Here is a 25472-nt window from a genome sequence, read left to right as displayed (position 1 = left end):
ACAAGACATATATGGTTAACAATCTTATATCAGCCGTGATCGTATAGTGGTTAGTACATTGCGTTGTATCCGCCATAACCCAGGTTCGAATCCTGGTCACGGCATTACAAGAATCAGTGATAGGAAAGTGAACATATATTTCTGTATCGATTAAATTGACCCCGTTCGCTTGGATGAGCAGCTCCTGATGCTTAAATTTTGCTTGTTTTCTCTATTACACCGAATTATGTTGTGTATCGACTTCAAACATAACGTAATACATTTCTTAATCAACTCATTGCAGCACAGTGTTTTGAACAAGACATATATAGATAACAATCTCACATCAGCCATGATCGTATGATGGTTAGTACATTGCGTTGTGGCCGCAATAACCCAGGTTCGAATCCTGGACATTTCATTGGAAGAATCTGTGATAGGAAGTTAACGTGTACTTCTGTATCTATTAAATTGACTTCGTTCGATAGAGAAAACAGTCCTATGCATTCATTTTGTTTTTTCTTTTTAAATAACCGAATTATGTTGTGTATCGACTTCAAACATAACGAAATATACTTCTTAATCATCGCATTGCAGCAGAGTGTTTTGAACAAGACATATATGGTTAACAATCTTATATCAGCCGTGATCGTATAGTGGTTAGTACATTGCGTTGTGGCCGCAATAATCCAGGTTCGAATCCTGGTCACGGCATTACAAGAATCAGTGATAGGAAAGTGAACCTATATTTCTGTATCGATTAAAATATCTCCGTTCGCTAGAGAAAACAGTCCTATGCATTCATTTTGTTTTTTCTTTTTAAATAACCGAATTATGTTGTGTATCGACTTCAAACATAACGAAATATACTTCTTAATCATCGCATTGCAGCAGAGTGTTTTGAACAAGACATATATGGTTAACAATCTTATATCAGCCGTGATCGTATAGTGGTTAGTACATTGCGATGTGGCCGCAATAACCCAGGTTCGAATCCTGGTCATTTCATTAGTAGAATCTGTGATATGAAGTTAACGTGTACTTCTGTATCGATTAAATTGTCTCCGTTCGATAGAGAAAACAGTCTTATGCATTCATTTTGTTTATTTTTTATAAATAACCGAATTATGTAGTGTATCGACTTCAAATATAACGAAATATACTTCTTAATCATCGCATTGCAGCAGAGTGTTTTGAACAAGACATATATGGTTAACAATCTTATATCAGCCGTGATCGTATAGTGGTTAGTACATTACGTTGTGGCCGCAATAACCCAGGTTCGAATCCTGGTCACGGCATTACAAGAATCAGTGATAGGAAAGTGAACATATATTTCTGTATCGATTAAATTGACCCCGTTCGCTTGGATGAACAGCTCCTGATGCTTTAATTTTGCTTGTTTTCTCTATTACACCGAATAATTTTGTGTATCGACTTCAAACATAACGTAATACATTTCTTAATCAACGCATTGCAGCAGAGTGTTTTGAACAAGACATATATGGTTAACAAACTCATATGAGCCGTGATCGTATAGTGGTTAGTATGTTGCGTTGTGGCCGCAATAACCCAGGTTCGAGTCCTGGTCATTTCATTAAAAGAATCTGTGATAGGAAGTTAACGTGTACTTCTGTATCGAGTAGATTGTCTCCGTTCCATAGAGAAAACAGTCCTATGCATTCATTTTGTTTATTCTTTTTAAATAACCGAATTATGTTGCGTATCGACTTCAAACATAACGAAATATACTTCTTAATCATCGCATTGCAGCAGAGTGTTTTGAACAAGACATATATGGTTAACACTCTTATATCAGCCGTGATCGTATAGTTGTTAGTACATTGCGTTATGGTCGCAATAACCCAGGTTCGAATCCTGGTCACGGCATTACAAGAATCAGTGATAGGAATGTGAACATATATTTCTGTATCGAATAAATTGACCCCGTTCGCTTGGATGAACAGCTCCTGATGCTTTAATTTTGCTTGTTTTCTATATTCCACGGAATTATGTTGTGTATCGACTTCAAACATAACGTAATACATTTCTTAATCAACGCATTGCAGCTCAGTGCTTTGAGCAAGACATATACAGATAACAATATCACTACACCGTAATCGTATAGTGGTTAGTACATTGCGTTGTGGCCGTAATAACCCAGGTTCGAATCCTGGTCACGGCATGCAAGAATCAGTGATAGGAAAGTGAACATATATTTCTGTATCGATTAAAATATCTCCGTTCGCTAGAGAAAACAGTCCTATGAATTAATTTTGTTACTTTCTTTATATCACCGAATTATGTTGTGTATCGGCTTCAAACATAACGTAATATACTTCTTAATCATCGCCTTGCAGCAGAGTGTTTTGAACAAGGCATGTATATCCAATCTAACATAAGCCGTGATCGTATAGTGGTTAGTACATTGCGTTGTGGCCGCAATAACCCAGGTTCGAATCCTGGTCATTTCATTAGTAGAATCAGTGATAGGAATTTAACGTGTACTTCTGTATCGATTAAATTGTCTCCGTTCGATAGAGAAAACAGTCCCATGCATTCATTTTGTTTATTCTTTTTAAATAACCGAATTATGTTGTGTATTGACTTCAAACATAACGAAATATACTTCTTAATCATCGCATTGCAGCAGAGTGTTTTGAACAAGACATATATAGTTAACAAACTTATATCAGCCGTGATCGTATATTGGTTAGTACATTGCGTTGTGGCCGCAATAACCCAGGTTCGAATCCTGGTCACGGCATTACAAGAATCAGTGATAGGAAAGTGAACATATATTTCTGTATCGATTAAAATGTCTCTGTTCGCTAGACAAAACAGTCCTATGAATTCACTTTGTTTATTTTCTTTATATCACGGAATTATGTTGTGTATCGGCTTCAAACATAACGTAATATACGTCTTAATCATCGCCTTGCAGCAGAGTGTTTTGAACAAGGCATATATAGCCAATCTCACATAAGCCGTGATCGCATAGTGGTTAGTACATTGCGTTGTGGCCGCAATAACCCAGGTTCGAATCCTGGTCATTTCATTAGTAGAATCAGTGATAGGAAGTTAACGTGTACTTCTGTATCGATTAAATTGTCTCCGTTCCATAGAGAAAACAGTACCATGCATTCATTTTGTTTATTCTTTTTAAATAACCGAATTATGTTGTGTATCGACTTCAAACATAACGAAATATACTTCTTAATCATCGCATTGCAGCAGAGTGTTTTGAACAAGACATATATAGTTAACAAACTTATTTCAGCCGTGATCGTATAGTGGTTAGTACATTGCGTTGTGGCCGCAATAACCCAGGTTCGAATCCTGGTCACGGCATTACAAGAATCAGTGATAGGAAAGTGAACATATATTTCTGTATCGATTAAAATGTCTCTGTTCGCTAGACAAAACAGTCCTATGAATTCACTTTGTTTATTTTCTTTATATCACCGAATTATGTTGTGTATCGGCTTCAAACATAACGTAATATACGTCTTAATCATCGCCTTGCAGCAGAGTGTTTTGAACAAGGCATATATAGCCAATCTCACATAAGCCGTGATCACATAGTGGTTAGTACATTGCGTTGTGGCCGCAATAACCCAGGTTCGAATCCTGGTCATTTCATTAGTAGAATCAGTGATAGGAAGTTAACGTGTACTTCTGTATCGATTAAATTGTCTCCGTTCGATAGAGAAAACAGTCCCATGCATTCATTTTGTTTATTCTTTTTAAATAACCGAATTATGTTGTGTATCGACTTCAAACATAACGAAATATACTTCTTAATCATCGCATTGCAGCAGAGTGTTTTGAACAAGACATATATGGTTAACAATCTTATATCAGCCGTGATCGTATAGTTGTTAGTACATTGCGTTGTGGCCGCAATAAGCCAGGTTCGAATCCTGGTCACGGCATTACAAGAATCAGTGATAGGAAAGTGAACATATATTTCTGTATCGAATAAAATATCTCCGTTCGCTAGAGAAAACAGTCCTATGAATTCATTTTGTTATTTTCTTTATATCACCGAATTATGTTGTGTATCGGGTTCAAACATAACGTAATATACTTCTTAATCATCGCCTTGCAGCAGAGTGTTTTGAACAAGGCATGTATAGTCAATCTCACATAAGCCGTGATCGTATAGTGGTTAGTACATTGCGTTGTGGCCGCAATAACCCAGGTTCGAATCCTGGTCACGGCATTACAAGAATCAGTGATAGGAAAGTGAACATATATTTCTGTATCGATTAAATTGACCCCGTTCGCTTGGATAAACTGCTCCTGATGCTTTAATTTTGCTTGTTTTCTCTATTACACCGAATTATGTTGTGTATCGACTTCAAACATAACGTAATACATTTCTTAATCAACGCATTGCAGCTCAGTGCTTTGAACAAGACATATACAGATAACAATCTCACATCAGCCGTGGTCGTATAGTGATTTGTACATTGCGTTGTGGCCGCAAAAACCCATGTTCGAATCCTGGTCACGGCATTACAAGATTCAGTGATAGGATAGTGAACATGTACTTCTGTATCAATTAAATTGTCTCCGTTCGCAAGAGAAAACAGTCCTATGCATTTATTTTGTTTATTTTCTTTATATAACCGAATGATGTTGTGTATCGACTTCAGACATAAGGAAATTTACTTCTTAATCATCGCATTGCAGCAGAGTGTTTTGAACAAGAGATATATGGTTAACAATCTCATATGAACCGTGATCGTATAGTGGTTGGTACGTTGAGTTGTGGCCGCAATAACCCAGGTTCGAGTCCTGGTCATTTCATTAGAAGAATCTGTGATAGGAAGTTAACCTATATTTCTGTATCGATTAAAATATCTCCGTTCGCCAGAGAAAACAGTCCTATGCATTCATTTTGTTTTTTCTTTTTAAATAACCGAATTATGTTGTGTATCGACTTCAAACATAAAGAAATATACTTCTTAATCATCGCATTGCAGCAGAGTGTTTTGAACAAGAGATATATGGTTAACAATCTCATATGAACCGTGATCGTATAGTGGTTGGTACGTTGAGTTGTGGCCGCAATAACCCAGGTTCGAGTCCTGGTCATTTCATTAGAAGAATCTGTGATAGGAAGTTAACCTATATTTCTGTATCGATTAAAATATCTCCGTTCGCCAGAGAAAACAGTCCTATGCATTCATTTTGTTTTTTCTTTTTAAATAACCGAATTATGTTGTGTATCGACTTCAAACATAAAGAAATATACTTCTTAATCATCGCATTGCAGCAGAGTGTTTTGAACAAGACATATATAGTTAACAAACTTAGATCAGCCGTGATCGTATAGTGGTTAGTACATTGCGTTGTGGCCGCAATAACCCAGGTTCGAATCCTGGTCACGGCATTACAAGAATCAGTGATAGGAAAGTAAACATATATTTCTGTATCGATTAAAATGTCTCTGTTCGCTAGACAAAACAGTCCTATGAATTCACTTTGTTTATTTTCTTTATATCACCGAATTATGTTGTGTATCGGCTTCAAACATAACGTAATATACGTCTTAATCATCGCCTTGCAGCAGAGTGTTTTGAACAAGGCATATATAGCCAATCTCACATAAGCCGTGATCGCATAGTGGTTAGTACATTGCGTTGTGGCCGCAATAACCCAGGTTCGAATCCTAGTCATTTCATTAGTAGAATCAGTGATAGGAAGTTAACGTGTACTTCTGTATCGATTAAATTGTCTCCGTTCGATAGAGAAAACAGTCCCATGCATTCATTTTGTTTATTCTTTTTAAATAACCGAATTATGTTGTGTATCGACTTCAAACATAACGAAATATACTTCTTAATCATCGCATTGCAGCAGAGTGTTTTGAACAAGACATATATAGTTAACAAACTTTTATCAGCCGTGATCGTATAGTGGTTAGTACATTGCGTTGTGGCCGCAATAACCCAGGTTCGAATCCTGGTCACGGCATTACAAGAATCAGTGATAGGAAAGTGAACATATATTTCTGTATCGATTGAAATATCTCCGTTCGCCAGAGAAAACAGTCCTACGCATTCATTTTGTTTTTTCTTTTTAAATAACCGAATTATGTTGTGTATCGACTTCAAACATAAAGAAATATACTTCTTAATCATCGCATTGCAGCAGAGTGTTTTGAACAAGACATATATAGTTAACAAACTTAGATCAGCCGTGATCGTATAGTGGTTAGTACATTGCGTTGTGGCCGCAATAACCCAGGTTCGAATCCTGGTCACGGCATTACAAGAATCAGTGATAGGAAAGTAAACATATATTTCTGTATCGATTAAAATGTCTCTGTTCGCTAGACAAATCAGTCCTATGAATTCATTTTGTTATTTTCTTTATATCACCGAATTATGTTGTGTATCGGGTTCAAACATAACGTAATATACTTCTTAATCATCGCCTTGCAGCAGAGTGTTTTGAACAAGGCATGTATAGTCAATCTCACATAAGCCGTGATCGTATAGTGGTTAGTACATTGCGTTGTGGCCGCAATAACCCAGGTTCGAATCCTGGTCACGGCATTACAAGAATCAGTGATAGGAAAGTGAACATATATTTCTGTATCGATTAAATTGACCCCGTTCGCTTGGATGAACTGCTCCTGATGCTTTAATTTTGCTTGTTTTCTCTATTACACCGAATTATGTTGTGTATCGACTTCAAACATAACGTAATACATTTCTTAATCAACGCATTGCAGCTCAGTGCTTTGAACAAGACATATACAGATAACAATCTCACATCAGCCGTGGTCGTATAGTGATTTGTACATTGCGTTGTGGCCGCAAAAACCCATGTTCGAATCCTGGTCACGGCATTACAAGATTCAGTGATAGGATAGTGAACATGTACTTCTGTATCAATTAAATTGTCTCCGTTCGCAAGAGAAAACAGTCCTATGCATTTATTTTGTTTATTTTCTTTATATAACCGAATGATGTTGTGTATCGACTTCAGACATAAGGAAATTTACTTCTTAATCATCGCATTGCAGCAGAGTGTTTTGAACAAGACATATATGGTTAACAATCTCATATGAACCGTGATCGTATAGTGGTTGGTACGTTGCGTTGTGGCCGCAATAACCCAGGTTCGAGTCCTGGTCATATCATTAGAAGAATCTGTGATAGGAAGTTAACCTATATTTCTGTATCGATTAAAATATCTCTGTTCGCCAGAGAAAACAGTCCTATGCATTCATTTTGTTTTTTCTTTTTAAATAACCGAATTATGTTGTGTATCGACTTCAAACATAAAGAAATATACTTCTTAATCATCGCATTGCAGCAGAGTGTTTTGAACAAGACATATATAGTTAACAAACTTAGATCAGCCGTGATCGTATAGTGGTTAGTACATTGCGTTGTGGCCGCAATAACCCAGGTTCGAATCCTGGTCACGGCATTACAAGAATCAGTGATAGGAAAGTAAACATATATTTCTGTATCGATTAAAATGTCTCTGTTCGCTAGACAAAACAGTCCTATGAATTCACTTTGTTTATTTTCTTTATATCACCGAATTATGTTGTGTATCGGCTTCAAACATAACGTAATATACGTCTTAATCATCGCTTTGCAGCAGAGTGTTTTGAACAAGGCATATATAGCCAATCTCACATAAGCCGTGATCGCATAGTGGTTAGTACATTGCGTTGTGGCCGCAATAACCCAGGTTCGAATCCTGGTCATTTCATTAGTAGAATCAGTGATAGGAAGTTAACGTGTACTTCTGTATCGATTAAATTGTCTCCGTTCGATAGAGAAAACAGTCCCATGCATTCATTTTGTTTATTCTTTTTAAATAACCGAATTATGTTGTGTATCGACTTCAAACATAACGAAATATACTTCTTAATCATCGCATTGCAGCAGAGTGTTTTGAACAAGACATATATAGTTAACAAACTTATATCAGCCGTGATCGTATAGTGGTTAGTACATTGCGTTGTGGCCGCAATAACCCAGGTTCGAATCCTGGTCACGGCATTACAAGAATCAGTGATAGGAAAGTGAACATATATTTCTGTATCGATTAAATTGACCCCGTTCGCTTGGATGAACTGCTCCTGATGCTTTAATTTTGCTTGTTTTCTCTATTACACCGAATTATGTTGTGTATCGACTTCAAACATAACGTAATACATTTCTTAATCAACGCATTGCAGCTCAGTGCTTTGAACAAGACATATACAGATAACAATCTCACATCAGCCGTGGTCGTATAGTGATTTGTACATTGCGTTGTGGCCGCAAAAACCCATGTTCGAATCCTGGTCACGGCATTACAAGATTCAGTAATAGGATAGTGAACATGTACTTCTGTATCAATTAAATTGTCTCCGTTCGCAAGAGAAAACAGTCCTATGCATTTATTTTGTTTATTTTCTTTATATAACCGAATGATGTTGTGTATCGACTTCAGACATAAGGAAATTTACTTCTTAATCATCGCATTGCAGCAGAGTGTTTTGAACAAGACATATATGGTTAACAAACTTATATCAGCCGTGATCGTATAGTGGTTAGTACATTGCGTTGTGGCCGCAATAACCTAGGTTCGAATCCTGGCCACGGCATTACAAGAATCAGTGATAGGAAAGTGAACATATATTTCTGTATCGAATAAAATATCTCCGTTCGCTAGAGAAAACAGTCCTATGAATTCATTTTGTTATTTTCTTTATATCACCGAATTATGTTGTGTATCAGGTTCAAACATAACGTAATATACTTCTTAATCATCGCCTTGCAGCAGAGTGTTTTGAACAAGGCATGTATAGTCAATCTCACATAAGCCGTGATCGTATAGTGGTTAGTACATTGCGTTGTGGCCGCAATAACCCAGGTTCGAATCCTGGTCACGGCATTACAAGAATCAGTGATAGGAAAGTGAACATATATTTCTGTATCGATTAAATTGACCCCGTTCGCTTGGATGAACTGCTCCTGATGCTTTAATTTTGCTTGTTTTCTCTATTACACCGAATTATGTTGTGTATCGACTTCAAACATAACGTAATACATTTCTTAATCAACGCATTGCAGCTCAGTGCTTTGAACAAGACATATACAGATAACAATCTCACATCAGCCGTGGTCGTATAGTGATTTGTACATTGCGTTGTGGCCGCAAAAACCCATGTTCGAATCCTGGTCACGGCATTACAAGATTCAGTGATAGGATAGTGAACATGTACTTCTGTATCAATTAAATTGTCTCCGTTCGCAAGAGAAAACAGTCCTATGCATTTATTTTGTTTATTTTCTTTATATAACTGAATGATGTTGTGTATCGACTTCAGACATAAGGAAATTTACTTCTTAATCATCGCATTGCAGCAGAGTGTTTTGAACAAGACATATATGGTTAAAAATCTCATATGAACCGTGATCGTATAGCAGAGTGTTTTGAACAAGACATATATAGTTAACAAACTTAGATCAGCCGTGATCGTATAGTGGTTAGTACATTGCGTTGTGGCCGCAATAACCCAGGTTCGAATCCTGGTCACGGCATTACAAGAATCAGTGATAGGAAAGTAAACATATATTTCTGTATCGATTAAAATGTCTCTGTTCGCTAGACAAAACAGTCCTATGAATTCACTTTGTTTATTTTCTTTATATCACCGAATTATGTTGTGTATCGGCTTCAAACATAACGTAATATACGTCTTAATCATCGCCTTGCAGCAGAGTGTTTTGAACAAGGCATATATAGCCAATCTCACATAAGTTGTGATCGCATAGTGGTTAGTACATTGCGTTGTGGCCGCAATAACCCAGGTTCGAATCCTGGTCATTTCATTAGTAGAATCAGTGATAGGAAGTTAACGTGTACTTCTGTATCGATTAAATTGTCTCCGTTCGATACAGAAAACAGTCCCATGCATTCATTTTGTTTATTCTTTTTAAATAACCGAATTATGTTGTGTATCGACTTCAAACATAACGAAATATACTTCTTAATCATCGCATTGCAGCAGAGTGTTTTGAACAAGACATATATGGTTAACAATCTTATATCAGCCGTGATCGTATAGTGGTTAGTACATTGCGTTGTGGCCGCAATAACCCAGGTTCGAATCCTGGTCACGGCATTACAAGAATCAGTGATAGGAAAGTGAATATATATTTCTGTATCGATTAAATTGACCCCGTTCGCTTGGATGAACAGCTCCTGATGCATTTATTTTGTTTATTTTCTTTATATAACTGAATGATGTTGTGCATCGACTTCAGACATAACGAAATTTACTTCTTAATCATCGCATTGCAGCAGTGTGTTTTGAACAAGACATATATGGTTAACAATCTCATATGAACCGTGATCGTATAGTGGTTGGTACGTTGCGTTGTGGCCGCAATAACCCAGGCTCGAGTCCTGGTCATTTCATTAGATGAATCTGTGATAGGAAGTTAACGTGTACTTCTGTATCGATTAAATTGTCTCCGTTCCATAGAGAAAACAGTTCTATGCATTCATTTTGTTTATTCTTTTTAAATAACCAAATTATGTTGCGTATCGACTTCAAACATAACGAAATATACTTCTTAATCATCGCATTGCAGCAGAGTGTTTTGAACAGGACATATATGGTTAACAATCTTATTTCAGCCGTGATCGTATAGTGGTTAGTACATTGCGTTGTGGCCGCAATAACCCAGGTTCGAATCCTGGTCACGGCATTACAAGAGTCAGTGATAGCAAAGTGAACATATATTTCTGTATCGATTAAAATGTCTCTGTTCGCTAGACAAAACAGTCCTATGATTTCATTTTGTTTATTCTTTTTAAATAACCGAATTATGTTGTGTATCGACTTCAAACATAATGAAATATACTTCTTAATCATTGCATTGCAGCAGAGTGTTTTGAACAAGACATATATGGTTAACAATCTCATATGAGCCGTGATCGTATAGTGGTTAGTACATTGCGTTGTGGCCGCAATAACCCAGGTTCGAATCCTGGTCATTTCATTAGTAGAATCAGTGATAGGAAGTTAACGTGTACTTCTGTATCGATTAAATTGTCTCCGTTCGATAGAGAAAACAGTCCCATGCATTCATTTTGTTTATTCTTTTTAAATAACCGAATTATGTTGTGTATCGACTTCAAACATAACGAAATATACTTCTTAATTATCGCATTGCAGCAGAGTGTTTTGAACAAGACATATATAGTTAACAAACTTATATCAGCCGTGATCGTATAGTGGTTAGTACATTGCGTTGTGGCCGCAATAACCCTGGTTCGAATCCTGGTCACGGCATTACAAGAATCAGTGATAGGAAAGTGAACATATATTTCTGTATCGATTAAAATGTCTCTGTTCGCTAGACAAAACAGTCCTATGAATTCACTTTGTTTATTTTCTTTATATCACCGAATTATGTTGTGTATCGGCTTCACACATAACGTAATATACGTCTTAATCATCGCCTTGCAGCAGAGTGTTTTGAACAAGGCATATATAGCCAATCTCACATAAGCCGTGATCGCATAGTGGTTAGTACATTGCGTTGTGGCCGCAATAACCCAGGTTCGAATCCTGGTCATTTCATTAGTAGAATCAGTGATGGGAAGTTAACGTGTACTTCTGTATCGATTAAATAGTCTCCGTTCGATAGAGAAAACAGTCCCATGCATTCATTTTGTTTATTCTTTTTAAATAACCGAATTATGTTGTGTATTGACTTCAAACAAAACGAAATATACTTCTTAAACATCGCATTGCAGCAGAGTGTTTTGAACAAGACATATATGGTTAACAATCTTATATCAGCCGTGATCGTATAGTGGTTAGTACATTGCGTTGTGGCCGCAATAACCCAGGTTCGAATCCTGGTCACGGCATTACAAGAATCAGTGATAGGAAAGTGAACATATATTTCTGTATCGATTAAAATATCTCCGTTCTCTAGAGAAAACAGTCCTATGAATTAATTTTGTTACTTTCTTTATATCACCGAATTATGTTGTGTATCGGCTTCAAACATAACGTAATATACTTCTTAATCATCGCCTTGCAGCAGAGTGTTTTAAACAAGGCATGTATATCCAATCTAACATAAGCTGTGATCGTATAGTGGTTAGTACATTGCGTTGTGGCCGCCAAAACCAAGGTTCGAATCCTGGTCACGGCATTACAAGAATCAGTGATAGGAAAGTGAACATATATTTCTGTATCGATTAAAATATCTCCGTTCGCCAGAGAAAACAGTCCTATGCATTCATTTTGTTTTTTCTTTTTAAATAACTGAATTATGTTGTGTATCGACTTCAAACATAACGAAATATACTTCTTAAAAATCGCATTGCAGCTGAGTGTTTTGAACAAGACATATAAAGTTAGCAAACTTATATCACCCGTGATCGTATAGTGGTTAGTACATTGCGTTGTGGCCGCAATAACCCAGGTTCGAATCCTGGTCACGGCATTACAAGAATCAGGGATAGGAAAGTGAACAGATATTTCTGTATCGATTAAAATGTCTCTGTTCGCTAGACAAAACAGTCCTATGAATTCACTTTGTTTATTTTCTTTATATCACCGAATTATGTTGTGTATCGGCTTCACACATAACGTAATATACGTCTTAATCATCGCCTTGCAGCAGAGTGCTTTGAACAAGGCATATATAGCCAATCTCACATAAGCCGTGATCGCATAGTGGTTAGTACATTGCGTTGTGGCCGCAATAACCCAGGTTCGAATCCTGGTCATTTCATTAGTAGAATCAGTGATAGGAAGTTAACGTGTACTTCTGTATCGATTAAATTGTCTCCGTTCGATAGAGAAAACAGTCCCATGCATTCATTTTGTTTATTCTTTTTAAATAACCGAATTATGTTGTGTATTGACTTCAAACATAACGAAATATACTTCTTAATCATCGCATTGCAGCAGAGTGTTTTGAACAAGACATATATGGTTAACAATCTTATATCAGCCGTGATCGTATAGTGGTTAGTACATTGCGTTGTGGCCGCAATAAGCCAGGTTCGAATCCTGGTCACGGCATTACAAGAATCAGTGATAGGAAAGTGAACATATATTTCTGTATCGATTAAAATATCTCCGTTCTCTAGAGAAAACAGTCCTATGAATTAATTTTGTTACTTTCTTTATATCACCGAATTATGTTGTGTATCGGCTTCAAACATAACGTAATATACTTCTTAATCATCGCCTTGCAGCAGACTGTTTTGAACAAGGCATGTATATCCAATCTAACATAAGCCGTGATCGTATAGTGGTTAGTACATTGCGTTGTGGCCGCCATAACCCAGGTTCGAATCCTGGTCACGGCATTACAAGAATCAGTGATAGGAAAATGAACATATATTTCTGTATCGATTAATTTGACCCCGTTCGCTTGGATGAGCAGCTCCTGATGCTTTAATTTTGCTTGTTTTCTCTATTACACCGAATTATGTTGTGTATCGACTTCAAACATAACGTAATACATTTCTTAATCAACGCATTGCAGCTCAGTGCTTTGAACAAGACATATACAGATAACAATCTCACATCACCGTGATCGTATAGTGGTTAGTACATTGCGTTGTGGCCGCAATAACCCAGGTTCGAATCCTGGTCACGGCATTACAAGAATCAGTGATAGGAAAGTGAACCTATATTTCTGTATCGATTAAAATATCTCCGTTCGCCAGAGAAAACAGTCCTATGCATTCATTTTGTTTTTTCTTTTTAAATAACCGAATTATGTTGTGTATCGACTTCAAACATAACGAAATATACCTCTTAATCATCGCATTGCAGCAGAGTGTTTTGAACAAGACATATATAGTTAACAAACTTATATCAGCCGTGATCGTATAGTGGTTAGTACATTGCGTTGTGGCCGCAATAACCCAGGTTCGAATCCTGGTCACGGCATTACAAGAATCAGTGATAGGAAAGTGAACATATATTTCTGTATCGATTAAAATGTCTCTGTTCGCTAGACAAAACAGTCCTATGAATTCACTTTGTTTATTTTCTTTATATCACCAAATTATGTTGTGTATCGGCTTCAAACATAACGTAATATACGTTTAATCATCGCCTTGCAGCAGAGTGTTTTGAACAAGGCATATATAGCCAATCTCACATAAGCCGTGATCGCATAGTGGTTAGTACATTGCGTTGTGGCCGCAATAACCCAGGTTCGAATCCTGGTCATTTCATTAGTAGAATCAGTGATAGGAAGTTAACGTGTACTTCTGTATCGATTAAATTGTCTCCGTTCGATAGAGAAAACAGTCCCATGCATTCATTTTGTTTATTCTTTTTAAATAACCGAATTATGTTGTGTATCGACTTCAAACATAACGAAATATACTTCTTAATCATCGCATTGCAGCAGAGTGTTTTGAACAAGACATATATGGTTAACAATCTTATATCAGCCGTGATCGTATAATGGTTAGTACATTGCGTTGTGGCCGCAATAACCCAGGTTCGAATCCTGGTCACGGCATTACAAGAATCAGTGATAGGAAAGTGAACATATATTTCTGTATCGATTATAATATCTCCGTTCGCTAGAGAAAACAGTCCTATGAATTCATTTTGTTATTTTCTTTATATCACCGAATTATGTTGTGTATCGGGTTCAAACATAACGTAATATACTTCTTAATCATCGCCTTGCAGCAGAGTGTTTTGAACAAGGCATGTATAGTCAATCTCACATAAGCCGTGATTGTATAGTGGTTAGTACATTGCGTTGTGGCCGCAATAACCCAGGTTCGAATCCTAGTCACGGCATTACAAGAATCAGTGATAGGAAAATGAAGATATATTTCTGTATCGATTAAATTGACCCCGTTCGCTTGGATGAGCAGCTCCTGATGCTTTAATTTTGCTTGTTTTCTCTATTACACCGAATTATGTTGTGTATCGACTTCAAACATAACGTAATACATTTCTTAATCAACGCATTGCAGCTCAGTGCTTTGAACAAGACATATACAGATAACAATCTCACATCACCGTGATCGTATAGTGGTTAGTACATTGCGTTGTGGCCGCAATAACCCAGGTTCGAATCCTGGTCACGGCATTACAAGAATCAGTGAAAGGAAAGTGAACCTATATTTCTGTATCGATTAAAATATCTCCGTTCGCCAGAGAAAACAGTCCTATGCATTCATTTTGTTTTTTCTTTTTAAATAACCGAATTATGTTGTGTATCGACTTCAAACATAACGAAATGTACTTCTTAATCATCGCATTGCAGCAGAGTGTTTTGAACAAGACATATATAGTTAACAAACTTATATCAGCCGTGATCGTATAGTGGTTAGTACATTGCGTTGTGGCCGCAATAACCCAGGTTCGAATCCTGGTCACGGCATTACAAGAATCAGTGATAGGAAAGTGAACATATATTTCTGTATCGATTAAAATGTCTCTGTTCGCTAGACAAAACAGTCCTATGAATTCACTTTGTTTATTTTCTTTATATCACCGAATTATGTTGTGTATCGGCTTCAAACATAACGTAATATACGTTTAATCATCGCCTTGCAGCAGAGTGTTTTGAACAAGGCATATATAGCCAATCTCACATAAGCCGTGATCGCATAGTGGTTAGTACATTGCGTTGTGGCCGCAATAACCCAGGTTCGAATCCTGGTCATTTCATTAGTAGAATCAGTGATAGGAAGTTAACGTGTACTTCTGTATCGATTAAATTGTCTCCGTTCGATAGAGAAAACAGTCCCATGCATTCATTTTGTTTATTCTTTTTAAATAACCGAATTATGTTGTGTATCGACTTCAAACATAACGAAATATACTTCTTAATCATCGCCTTGCAGCTGAGTGTTTTGAACAAGGCATGTATAGTCAATCTCACATAAGCCGTGATCGTATAGTGGTTAGTACATTGCGTTGTGGCCGCAATAACCCAGGTTCGAATCCTGGTCACGGCATTACAAGAATCAGTGATAGGAAAGTGAACATATATTTCTGTATCAATTAAATTGACCCCGTTCGCTTGGATGAACTGCTCCTGATGCTTTAATTTTGCTTGTTTTCTCTATTACACCGATTTATGTTGTGTATCGACTTCAAACATAACGTAATACATTTCTTAATCAACGCATTGCAGCTCAGTGCTTTGAACAAGACATATACAGATAACAATCTCACATTAGCCGTGGTCGTATAGTGATTTGTACATTGCGTTGTGGCCGCAAAAACCCATGTTCGAATCCTTGTCACGGCATTACAAGAGTCAGTGATAGGATAGTGAACATGTACTTCTGTATCAATTAAATTGTCTCCGTTCGCAAGAGAAAACAGTCCTATGCATTTATTTTGTTTATTTTCTTTATATAACCGAATGATGTTGTGTATCGACTTCAGACATAACGAAATTTACTTCTTAATCATCGCATTGCAGCAGAGTGTTTTGAACAAGACATATATGGTTAACAATCTCATATGAACCGTGATCGTATAGTGGTTGGTACGTTGCGTTGTGGCCGCAATAACCCAGGTTCGAGTCCTGGTCATTTTATTAGAAGAATCTTTGATAGGAAGTTAACGTGTACTTCTGTATCGATTAAATTGTCTCCGTTCCATAGAGAAAAGAGTCCTATGCATTCATTTTGTTTATTCTTTTTAAATAACCGAATTATGTTGCGTATCGACTTCAAACATAACGAAATATACTTCTTAATCATCGCATTGCAGCAGAGTGTTTTGAACAAGACATATATGGTAAACAATCTTATATCAGCCGTGATCGTATAGTGGTTAGTACATTGCGTTGTGGCCGCAATAACCCAGGTTCGAATCCTGGTCACGGCATTACAAGAATCAGTGATAGGAAAGTGAACATATATTTCTGTATCGATTAAATTGACCCCGTTCACTTGGATGAACAGCTCCTGATGCTTTAATTTTGCTTGTTTTCTCTATTACACCGAATTATGTTGTGTATCGACTTTAAACATAACGTAATACATTTCTTAATCAACGCATTGCAGCTCAGTGCTTTGAACAAGACATATACAGATAACAATCTCACATCACCGTGATCGTATAGTGGTTAGTACATTGCGTTGTGGCCGCCATAACCCAGGTTCGAATCCTGGTCACGGCATTACAAGAATCAGTGATAGGAAAGTGAACATATATTTCTGTATCGATTAAATTGACCCCGTTCGCTTGGATGAGCAGTTCCTGATGCTTTAATTTTGCTTGTTTTCTCTATTACACCGAATTATGTTGTGTATCGACTTCAAACATAACGTAATACAGTTCTTAATCAACGCATTGCAGCACAGTGTTTTGAACAAGACATATATAGATAACAATCTCACATCAGCCGTGATCGTATAATGGTTAGTACATTGCGTTGTGACCGCAATAACCCAGGTTCGAGTCCTGGTCATTTCATTAGAAGAATCTGTGACAGGAAGTTAACGTGTTCTTCTGTATCGATTAAATTGTCTCCGTTCCATAGAGAAAACAGTCCTATGCATTCATTTTGTTTATTCTTTTTAAATAACCGAATTATGTTGTGTATCGACTTCAAACATAACGAAATATACTTCTTAATCATCGCATTGCAGCAGAGTGTTTTAAACAAGACATATATGGTTAACAATCTTATATCAGCCGTGATCGTATAGTGGTTAGTACATTGCGTTGTGGCCGCAATAACCCAGGTTCGAATCCTGGTCACGGCATTACAAGAGTCAGTGATAGCGAAGTGAACATATATTTCTGTATCGATTAAAATATCTCTGTTCGCTAGACAAAACAGTCCTATGAATTCATTTTGTTTATTCTTTTTAAATAACCGAATTATGTTGTGTATCGACTTCAAACATAACGAAATATACTTCTTAATCATCGCATTGCAGCAGAGTGTTTTGAACAAGACATATATGGTTAACAATCTCATATGAGCCGTGATCGTATAGTGGTTAGTATGTTGCGTTGTGGCAGCAATAACCCAGGTTCGAATCCTGGTCATTTCATTAGTAGAATCAGTGATAGGAAGTTAACGTGTACTTCTGTATCGATTAAATTGTCTCTGTTCGATAGAGAAAACAGTCCCATGCATTCATTTTGTTTATTCTTTTTAAATAACCGAATTATGTTGTGTATCGACTTCAAACATAACGAAACATACTTCTTAATCATCGCATTGCAGCAGAGTGTTTTGAACAAGACATATATGGTTAACAATCTTATATCAGCCGTGATCGTATAGTGGTTAGTACATTGCGTTGTGGCCGCAATAACCCAGGTCCGAAACCTGGCCACGGCATTACAAAAATCAGTGATAGGAAAGTGAACATATATTTCTGTATCGATTAAAATATCTCCGTTCGCTAGAGAAAACAGTCCTATGAATTAATTTTGTTACTTTCTTTATATCACCGAATTATGTTGTGTATCAGCTTCAAACATAACGTAATATACTTCTTAATCATCGCCTTGCAGCAGAGTGTTTTGAACAAGGCATGTATATCCAATCTAACATACGCCGTGATCGTATAGTGGTTAGTACATTGCGTTGTGGCCGCAATAACCCAGGTTCGAATCCTGGTCACGGCATTACAAGAATCAGTGATAGGAAAGTGAACATATATTTCTGTATCGATTAAATTGACCCCGTTCACTTGGATGAACAGCTCCTGATGCTTTAATTTTGCTTGTTTTCTCTATTACACCGAATTATGTTGTGTATCGACTTTAAACATAACGTAATACATTTCTTAATCAACGCATTGCAGCTCAGTGCTTTGAACAAGACATATACAGATAACAATCTCACATCACCGTGATCGTATAGTGGTTAGTACATTGCGTTGTGGCCGCCATAACCCAGGTTCGAATCCTGGTCACGGCATTACAAGAATCAGTGATAGGAAAGTGAACATATATTTCTGTATCGATTAAATTGACCCCGTTCGCTTGGATGAGCAGTTCCTGATGCTTTAATTTTGCTTGTTTTCTCTATTACACCGAATTATGTTGTGTATCGACTTCAAACATAACGTAATACAGTTCTTAATCAACGCATTGCAGCACAGTGTTTTGAACAAGACATATATAGATAACAATCTCACATCAGCCGTGATCGTATAATGGTTAGTACATTGCGTTGTGACCGCAATAACCCAGGTTCGAGTCCTGGTCATTTCATTAGAAGAATCTGTGACAGGAAGTTAACGTGTTCTTCTGTATCGATTAAATTGTCTCCGTTCCATAGAGAAAACAGTCCTATGCATTCATTTTGTTTATTCTTTTTAAATAACCGAATTATGTTGTGTATCGACTTCAAACATAACGAAATATACTTCTTAATCATCGCATTGCAGCAGAGTGTTTTGAACAAGACATATATGGTTAACAATCTTATATCAGCCGTGATCGTATAGTGGTTAGTACATTGCGTTGTGGCCGCAATAACCCAGGTTCGAATCCTGGTCACGGCATTACAAGAGTCAGTGATAGCGAAGTGAACATATATTTCTGTATCGATTAAAATGTCTCTGTTCGCTAGACAAAACAGTCCTATGAATTCATTTTGTTTATTCTTTTTAAATAACCGAATTATGTTGTGTATCGACTTCAAACATAACGAAATATACTTCTTAATCATCGCATTGCAGCAGAGTGTTTTGAACAAGACATATATGGTTAACAATCTCATATGAGCCGTGATCGTATAGTGGTTAGTATGTTGCGTTGTGGCCGCATTAACCCAGGTTCGAGTTCTGGTCATTTCATTAGAAGAATCTGTGATAGGAAGTTAACGTGTACTTCTGTATCGATTAAATTGTCTCCGTTCCATAGAGAAAACAGTCCTATGCATTCATTTTGTTTATTCTTTTTAAATAACCGAATCATGTTGTGTATCGACTTCAAACATAACGAAACATACTTCTTAATCATCGCATTGCAGCAGAGTGTTTTGAACAAGACATATATGGTTAACAATCTTATATCAGCCGTGATCGTATAGTGGTTAGTACATTGCGTTGTGGCCGCAATAACCCAGGTCCGAAACCTGGCCACGGCATTACAAAAATCAGTGATAGGAAAGTGAACATATATTTCTGTATCGATTAAAATATCTCCGTTCGCTAGAGAAAACAGTCCTATGAATTAATTTTGTTACTTTCTTTATATCACCGAATTATGTTGTGTATCGGCTTCAAACATAACGTAATATACTTCTTAATCATCGCCTTGCAGCAGAGTGTTTTGAACAAGGCATGTATATCCAATCTAACATAAGCCGTGATCGTATAATGGTTAGTACATTGCGTTGTGGCCGCCATAACCCAGGTTCGAATCATGGTCACGGCATTACAAGAATCAGTGATAGAAAAGTGAACATATATTTCTGTATCGATTAAATTGAACCCGTTCGCTTGGATGAGCAGCTCCTGATGGTTTAATTTTGCTTGTTTTCTCTATTACACCGAATTATGTTGTGTATCGACTTCAAACATAACGTAATACATTTCTTAATCAACGCATTGCAGCTCATTGCTTTGAACAAGACATATACAGATAACAATCTCACATCACCGTGATCGTATAGTGTTTAGTACATTGCGTTGTGGCCGCAATAACCCAGGTTCGAATCCTGGTCACGGCATTACAAGAATCAGTGATAGGAAAGTGAACCTATATTTCTGTATCGATTAAAATATCTCTGTTCGCCAGAGAAAACAGTCCTATGCATTCATTTTGTTTTTTCTTTTAAAATAACCGAATTATGTTGTGTATCGACTTCAAACATAACGAAATATACTTCTTAATCATCGCATTGCAGCAGAGTGTTTTCAACAAGACATATATAGTTAACAAACTTATATCAGCCGTGATCGTATAGTGGTTAGTACATTGCGTTGTGGCCGCAATAACCCAGGTTCGAATCCTGGTCATTTCATTAGTAGAATCAGTGATAGGAAGTTAACGTGTACTTCTGTATCGATTAAATTGTCTCCGTTCGATAGAGAAAACAGTCCCATGCATTGATTTTGTTTATTCTTTTTAAATAACCGAATTATGTTGTGTATCGACTTCAAACATAACGAAATATACTTCTTAATCATCGCATTGCAGCAGAGTGTTTTGAACAAGACATATATAGTTAACAAACTTATATCAGCCGTGATCGTATAGTGGTTAGTACATTGCGTTGTGGCCGCAATAACCCAGGTTCGAATCCTGGTCACGGCATTACAAGAATCAGTGATAGGAAAGTGAACATATATTTCTGTATCGATTAAAATGTCTCTGTTCGCTAGACAAAACAGTCCTATGAATTCACTTTGTTTATTTTCTTCATATCACCGAATTATGTTGTGTATCGGCTTCAAACATAACGTAATATACGTCTTAATCATCGCCTTGCAGCAGAGTCTTTTGAACAACGCATATATAGCCAATCTCACATAAGCCGTGATCGCATAGTGGTTAGTACATTGCGTTGTGGCCGCAATAACCCAGGTTCGAATTCTGGTCATTTCATTAGTAGAATCAGTGATAGGAAGTTAACGTGCACTTCTGTATCGATTAAATTGTCTCCGTTCCATAGAGAAAACAGTCCTATGCATTCACTTTGTTATTCTTTTTAAATAACCGAATTATGTTGCGTATCGACTTCAAACATATCGAAATATACGTCTTAATCATCGCCTTGCAGCAGAGTGTTTTGAACAAGGCATATATAGCCAATCTCACAAAAGCCGTGATCGCATAGTGGTTAGTACATTGCGTTGTGGCCGCAATAACCCAGGTTCGAATCCTGGTCATTTCATTAGTAGAATCAGTGATAGGAAGTTAACGTGTACTTCTGTATCGATTAAATTGTCTCTGTTCGATAGAGAAAACAGTCCCATGCATTCATTTTGTTTATTCTTTTTAAATAACCGAATTATGTTGTGTATCGACTTCAAACATAACGAAACATACTTCTTAATCATCGCATTGCAGCAGAGTGTTTTGAACAAGACATATATGGTTAACAATCTTATATCAGCCGTGATCGTATAGTGGTTAGTACATTGCGTTGTGGCCGCAATAACCCAGGTCCGAAACCTGGCCACGGCATTACAAAAATCAGTGATAGGAAAGTGAACATATATTTCTGTATCGATTAAAATATCTCCGTTCGCTAGAGAAAACAGTCCTATGAATTAATTTTGTTACTTTCTTTATATCACCGAATTATGTTGTGTATCAGCTTCAAACATAACGTAATATACTTCTTAATCATCGCCTTGCAGCAGAGTGTTTTGAACAAGGCATGTATATCCAATCTAACATACGCCGTGATCGTATAGTGGTTAGTACATTGCGTTGTGGCCGCCATAACCCAGGTTCGAATCATGGTCACGGCATTACAAGAATCAGTGATAGGAAAGTGAACATATATTTCTGTATCGATTAAATTGAACCCCTTCGCTTGGATGAGCAGCTCCTGATGGTTTAATTTTGCTTGTTTTCTCTATTACACCGAATTATGTTGTGTATCGACTTCAAACATAACGTAAGACATTTCTTAATCAACGCATTGCAGCTCAGTGCTTTGAACAAGACATATACAGATAACAATCTCACATCACCGTGATCGTATAGTGGTTAGTACATTGCGTTGTGGCCGCAATAACCCAGGTTCGAATCCTGGTCACGGCATTACAAGAATCAGTGATAGGAAAGTGAACCTATATTTCTGTATCGATTAAAATATCTCTGTTCGGCAGAGAAAACAGTCCTATGCATTCATTTTGTTTTTTCTTTTAAAATAACCGAATTATGTTGTGTATCGACTTCAAACATAACGAAATATACTTCTTAATCATCGCATTGCAGCAGAGTGTTTTGAACAAGACATATATAGTTAACAAACTTATATCAGCCGTGATCGTATAGTGGTTAGTACATTGCGTTGTGGCCGCAATAACCCAGGTTCGAATCCTGGTCATTTCATTAGTAGAATCAGTGATAGGAAGTTAACGTGTACTTCTGTATCGATTAAATTGTCTCCGTTCGATAGAGAAAACAGTCCCATGCATTCATTTTGTTTATTCTTTTTAAATAACCGAATTATGTTGTGTATCGACTTCAAACATAACGAAATATACTTCTTAATCATCGCATTGCAGCAGAGTGTTTTGAACAAGACATATATAGTTAACAAACTTATATCAGCCGTGATCGTATAGTGGTTAGTACATTGCGTTGTGGCCGCAATAACCCAGGTTCGAATCCTGGTCACGGCATTACAAGAATCAGTGATAGGAAAGTGAACATATATTTCTGTATCGATTAAAATGTCTCTGTTCGCTAGACAAAACAGTCCTATGAATTCACTTTGTTTATTTTCTTTATATCACCGAATTATGTTGTGTATCGGCTTCAAACATAACGTAATATACGTCTTAATCATCACCTTGCAGCAGAGTGTTTTGAACAACGCATATATAGCCAATCTCACATAAGCCGTGATCGCATAGTGGTTAGTACATTGCGTTGTGGCCGCAATAACCCAGGTTCGAATTCTGGTCATTTCATTAGTAGAATCAGTGATAGGAAGTTAACGTGCACTTCTGTATCGATTAAATTGTCTCCGTTCGATAGAGAAAACAGTCCCATGCATTCATTTTGTTTATTCTTTTTAAATAACCGAATTATGTTGTGTATTGTCTTCAAACATAACGAAATATACTTCTTAATCATCGCATTGCTGCAGAGTGTTTTGAACAAGACATATTTGGTTAACAATCTTATATCAGCCGTGATCGTATAGTGGTTAGTACATTGCGTTGTGGCCGCAATAACCCAGGTTCGAATCCTGGTCACGGCATTACAAGGATCAGTGATAGGAAAGTGAACATATATTTCTGTATCGAATAAAATATCTCCGTTCTCTAGAGAAAACAGTCCTATGAATTAATTTTGTTACTTTCTTTATATCACCGAATTATGTTGTGTATCGGCTTCAAACATAACGTAATATACTTCTTAATCATCGCCTTGCAGCAGATTGTTTTGAACAAGGCATGTATATCCAATCTAACATAAGCCGTGATCGTATAGTGGTTAGTACATTGCGTTGTGGCCGCCATAACCCAGGTTCGAATCCTGGTCACGGCATTACAAGAATCAGTGATAGAAAAAGTGAACATATATTTCTGTATCGATTAAATTGACCCCGTTCGCTTGGATGAGCAGCTCCTGATGCTTTAATTTTGCTTGTTTTCTCTATTACACCGAATTATGTTGTGTATCGACTTCAAACATAACGTAATACATTTCTTAATCATCGCATTGCAGCAGAGTGTTTTGAACAGGGCATGTATAGTCAATCTCACATAAGCCGTGATCGTATAGTGGTTAGTACATTGCGTTGTGGCCGCAATAACCCAGGTTCGAATCCTTGGCACGGCATTACAAGAATCAGTGATAGGAAAGTGAACATATATTTCTGTATCGATTAAATTGTCTCCGTTCCATAGAGAAAACAGTCCTATGCATTCATTTTGTTTATTCTTTTTAAATAACCGAATTATGTTGCGTATCGACTTCAAACATAACGAAATATACTATTTAATCATCGCATTGCAGCAGAGTGTTTTGAACAAGACATATATGGTAAACAATCTTATATCAGCCGTGATCGTATAGTGGTTAGTACATTGCGTTGTGGCCGCAATAACCCAGGTTCGAATCCTGGTCACGGCATTACAAGAATCAGTGATAGGAAAGTGAACATATATTTCTGTATCGATTAAATTGACCCCGTTCACTTGGATGAACAGCTCCTGATGCTTTAATTTTGCTTGTTTTCTCTATTACACCGAATTATGTTGTGTATCGACTTTAAACATAACGTAATACATTTCTTAATCAACGCATTGCAGCTCAGTGCTTTGAACAAGACATATACAGATAACAATCTCACATCACCGTGATGGTATAGTGGTTAGTACATTGCGTTGTGGCCGCAATAACCCAGGTTCGAATCCTGGTCACGGCATTACAAGAATCAGTGATAGGAAAGTGAACATATATTTCTGTATCGATTAAAATGTCTCCGTTCGCTAGAGAAAACAGTCCTATGAATTAATTTTGTTATTTTATTTATATCACCAAATTATGTTGTGTATCGGCTTCAAACATAACGTAATATACTTTTTAATCATCACCTTGCAGCAGAGTGTTTTGAACAAGGCATGTATAGTCAATCTAACATAAGCCGTGATCGTATAGTGGTTAGTACATTGCGTTGTGGCCGCCATAACCCAGGTTCGAATCCTGGTCACGGCATTACAAGAATCAGTGATAGGAAAGTGAACATATATTTCTGTATCGATTAAATTGACCCCGTTCGCTTGGATGAGCAGCTCCTGATGCTTTAATTTTGCTTGTTTTCTCTATTACA

The 25472-nt window shown here is 37.0% G+C and overlaps 39 non-coding genes across 39 annotated transcripts; all 39 read left to right on the top strand.

Annotated features, from left to right (window-relative positions):
* Positions 1-621: 621 nt before the first annotated feature.
* Trnah-gug (transfer RNA histidin (anticodon GUG)) lies at positions 622-693 on the top strand. Its single transcript has one exon. It is a non-coding gene; the product is annotated as a tRNA-His (tRNA).
* A 515-nt stretch (positions 694-1208) lies between these two features.
* Positions 1209-1280, top strand: Trnah-gug (transfer RNA histidin (anticodon GUG)). The gene has a single exon. It is a non-coding gene; the product is annotated as a tRNA-His (tRNA).
* Positions 1281-1797: 517 nt separating this feature from the next.
* Trnah-aug (transfer RNA histidin (anticodon AUG)) lies at positions 1798-1869 on the top strand. Its single transcript has one exon. It is a non-coding gene; the product is annotated as a tRNA-His (tRNA).
* Positions 1870-2674: 805 nt separating this feature from the next.
* On the top strand, positions 2675-2746 carry Trnah-gug (transfer RNA histidin (anticodon GUG)). The gene has a single exon. It is a non-coding gene; the product is annotated as a tRNA-His (tRNA).
* Positions 2747-3258: 512 nt separating this feature from the next.
* Positions 3259-3330, top strand: Trnah-gug (transfer RNA histidin (anticodon GUG)). The gene has a single exon. It is a non-coding gene; the product is annotated as a tRNA-His (tRNA).
* An 802-nt stretch (positions 3331-4132) lies between these two features.
* Positions 4133-4204, top strand: Trnah-gug (transfer RNA histidin (anticodon GUG)). Its single transcript has one exon. It is a non-coding gene; the product is annotated as a tRNA-His (tRNA).
* Positions 4205-5308: 1104 nt separating this feature from the next.
* Trnah-gug (transfer RNA histidin (anticodon GUG)) lies at positions 5309-5380 on the top strand. The gene has a single exon. It is a non-coding gene; the product is annotated as a tRNA-His (tRNA).
* Positions 5381-5892: 512 nt separating this feature from the next.
* Positions 5893-5964, top strand: Trnah-gug (transfer RNA histidin (anticodon GUG)). The gene has a single exon. It is a non-coding gene; the product is annotated as a tRNA-His (tRNA).
* A 222-nt stretch (positions 5965-6186) lies between these two features.
* On the top strand, positions 6187-6258 carry Trnah-gug (transfer RNA histidin (anticodon GUG)). Its single transcript has one exon. It is a non-coding gene; the product is annotated as a tRNA-His (tRNA).
* A 218-nt stretch (positions 6259-6476) lies between these two features.
* Trnah-gug (transfer RNA histidin (anticodon GUG)) lies at positions 6477-6548 on the top strand. The gene has a single exon. It is a non-coding gene; the product is annotated as a tRNA-His (tRNA).
* Positions 6549-7359: 811 nt separating this feature from the next.
* Trnah-gug (transfer RNA histidin (anticodon GUG)) lies at positions 7360-7431 on the top strand. The gene has a single exon. It is a non-coding gene; the product is annotated as a tRNA-His (tRNA).
* Positions 7432-7943: 512 nt separating this feature from the next.
* Trnah-gug (transfer RNA histidin (anticodon GUG)) lies at positions 7944-8015 on the top strand. Its single transcript has one exon. It is a non-coding gene; the product is annotated as a tRNA-His (tRNA).
* Positions 8016-8823: 808 nt separating this feature from the next.
* On the top strand, positions 8824-8895 carry Trnah-gug (transfer RNA histidin (anticodon GUG)). Its single transcript has one exon. It is a non-coding gene; the product is annotated as a tRNA-His (tRNA).
* A 578-nt stretch (positions 8896-9473) lies between these two features.
* Trnah-gug (transfer RNA histidin (anticodon GUG)) lies at positions 9474-9545 on the top strand. Its single transcript has one exon. It is a non-coding gene; the product is annotated as a tRNA-His (tRNA).
* Positions 9546-10057: 512 nt separating this feature from the next.
* On the top strand, positions 10058-10129 carry Trnah-gug (transfer RNA histidin (anticodon GUG)). Its single transcript has one exon. It is a non-coding gene; the product is annotated as a tRNA-His (tRNA).
* A 517-nt stretch (positions 10130-10646) lies between these two features.
* Positions 10647-10718, top strand: Trnah-gug (transfer RNA histidin (anticodon GUG)). Its single transcript has one exon. It is a non-coding gene; the product is annotated as a tRNA-His (tRNA).
* A 515-nt stretch (positions 10719-11233) lies between these two features.
* Positions 11234-11305, top strand: Trnah-gug (transfer RNA histidin (anticodon GUG)). The gene has a single exon. It is a non-coding gene; the product is annotated as a tRNA-His (tRNA).
* Positions 11306-11817: 512 nt separating this feature from the next.
* Positions 11818-11889, top strand: Trnah-gug (transfer RNA histidin (anticodon GUG)). The gene has a single exon. It is a non-coding gene; the product is annotated as a tRNA-His (tRNA).
* Positions 11890-12985: 1096 nt separating this feature from the next.
* Trnah-gug (transfer RNA histidin (anticodon GUG)) lies at positions 12986-13057 on the top strand. The gene has a single exon. It is a non-coding gene; the product is annotated as a tRNA-His (tRNA).
* Positions 13058-13275: 218 nt separating this feature from the next.
* Trnah-gug (transfer RNA histidin (anticodon GUG)) lies at positions 13276-13347 on the top strand. The gene has a single exon. It is a non-coding gene; the product is annotated as a tRNA-His (tRNA).
* Positions 13348-13570: 223 nt separating this feature from the next.
* On the top strand, positions 13571-13642 carry Trnah-gug (transfer RNA histidin (anticodon GUG)). Its single transcript has one exon. It is a non-coding gene; the product is annotated as a tRNA-His (tRNA).
* Positions 13643-13864: 222 nt separating this feature from the next.
* Trnah-gug (transfer RNA histidin (anticodon GUG)) lies at positions 13865-13936 on the top strand. The gene has a single exon. It is a non-coding gene; the product is annotated as a tRNA-His (tRNA).
* Positions 13937-14447: 511 nt separating this feature from the next.
* Trnah-gug (transfer RNA histidin (anticodon GUG)) lies at positions 14448-14519 on the top strand. The gene has a single exon. It is a non-coding gene; the product is annotated as a tRNA-His (tRNA).
* A 218-nt stretch (positions 14520-14737) lies between these two features.
* Positions 14738-14809, top strand: Trnah-gug (transfer RNA histidin (anticodon GUG)). The gene has a single exon. It is a non-coding gene; the product is annotated as a tRNA-His (tRNA).
* Positions 14810-15032: 223 nt separating this feature from the next.
* Positions 15033-15104, top strand: Trnah-gug (transfer RNA histidin (anticodon GUG)). The gene has a single exon. It is a non-coding gene; the product is annotated as a tRNA-His (tRNA).
* Positions 15105-15326: 222 nt separating this feature from the next.
* Positions 15327-15398, top strand: Trnah-gug (transfer RNA histidin (anticodon GUG)). The gene has a single exon. It is a non-coding gene; the product is annotated as a tRNA-His (tRNA).
* A 508-nt stretch (positions 15399-15906) lies between these two features.
* Positions 15907-15978, top strand: Trnah-gug (transfer RNA histidin (anticodon GUG)). The gene has a single exon. It is a non-coding gene; the product is annotated as a tRNA-His (tRNA).
* An 811-nt stretch (positions 15979-16789) lies between these two features.
* On the top strand, positions 16790-16861 carry Trnah-gug (transfer RNA histidin (anticodon GUG)). Its single transcript has one exon. It is a non-coding gene; the product is annotated as a tRNA-His (tRNA).
* Positions 16862-17673: 812 nt separating this feature from the next.
* On the top strand, positions 17674-17745 carry Trnah-gug (transfer RNA histidin (anticodon GUG)). The gene has a single exon. It is a non-coding gene; the product is annotated as a tRNA-His (tRNA).
* An 805-nt stretch (positions 17746-18550) lies between these two features.
* Trnah-gug (transfer RNA histidin (anticodon GUG)) lies at positions 18551-18622 on the top strand. The gene has a single exon. It is a non-coding gene; the product is annotated as a tRNA-His (tRNA).
* An 812-nt stretch (positions 18623-19434) lies between these two features.
* On the top strand, positions 19435-19506 carry Trnah-gug (transfer RNA histidin (anticodon GUG)). Its single transcript has one exon. It is a non-coding gene; the product is annotated as a tRNA-His (tRNA).
* A 1687-nt stretch (positions 19507-21193) lies between these two features.
* On the top strand, positions 21194-21265 carry Trnah-gug (transfer RNA histidin (anticodon GUG)). Its single transcript has one exon. It is a non-coding gene; the product is annotated as a tRNA-His (tRNA).
* Positions 21266-22651: 1386 nt separating this feature from the next.
* Trnah-gug (transfer RNA histidin (anticodon GUG)) lies at positions 22652-22723 on the top strand. Its single transcript has one exon. It is a non-coding gene; the product is annotated as a tRNA-His (tRNA).
* A 515-nt stretch (positions 22724-23238) lies between these two features.
* Positions 23239-23310, top strand: Trnah-gug (transfer RNA histidin (anticodon GUG)). The gene has a single exon. It is a non-coding gene; the product is annotated as a tRNA-His (tRNA).
* A 512-nt stretch (positions 23311-23822) lies between these two features.
* On the top strand, positions 23823-23894 carry Trnah-gug (transfer RNA histidin (anticodon GUG)). Its single transcript has one exon. It is a non-coding gene; the product is annotated as a tRNA-His (tRNA).
* A 218-nt stretch (positions 23895-24112) lies between these two features.
* On the top strand, positions 24113-24184 carry Trnah-gug (transfer RNA histidin (anticodon GUG)). The gene has a single exon. It is a non-coding gene; the product is annotated as a tRNA-His (tRNA).
* Positions 24185-24700: 516 nt separating this feature from the next.
* Positions 24701-24772, top strand: Trnah-gug (transfer RNA histidin (anticodon GUG)). Its single transcript has one exon. It is a non-coding gene; the product is annotated as a tRNA-His (tRNA).
* A 223-nt stretch (positions 24773-24995) lies between these two features.
* On the top strand, positions 24996-25067 carry Trnah-gug (transfer RNA histidin (anticodon GUG)). The gene has a single exon. It is a non-coding gene; the product is annotated as a tRNA-His (tRNA).
* A 218-nt stretch (positions 25068-25285) lies between these two features.
* On the top strand, positions 25286-25357 carry Trnah-gug (transfer RNA histidin (anticodon GUG)). Its single transcript has one exon. It is a non-coding gene; the product is annotated as a tRNA-His (tRNA).
* Positions 25358-25472: the final 115 nt, after the last annotated feature.

This window comes from Hydractinia symbiolongicarpus, chromosome 5 (assembly GCF_029227915.1).
Source record: "Hydractinia symbiolongicarpus strain clone_291-10 chromosome 5, HSymV2.1, whole genome shotgun sequence".
Lineage (NCBI taxonomy): Eukaryota > Metazoa > Cnidaria > Hydrozoa > Anthoathecata > Hydractiniidae > Hydractinia > Hydractinia symbiolongicarpus.
The sequence above is the reverse complement of the archived record's forward strand: the minus strand, read 5'-3'. Positions and strand labels throughout refer to the sequence as shown.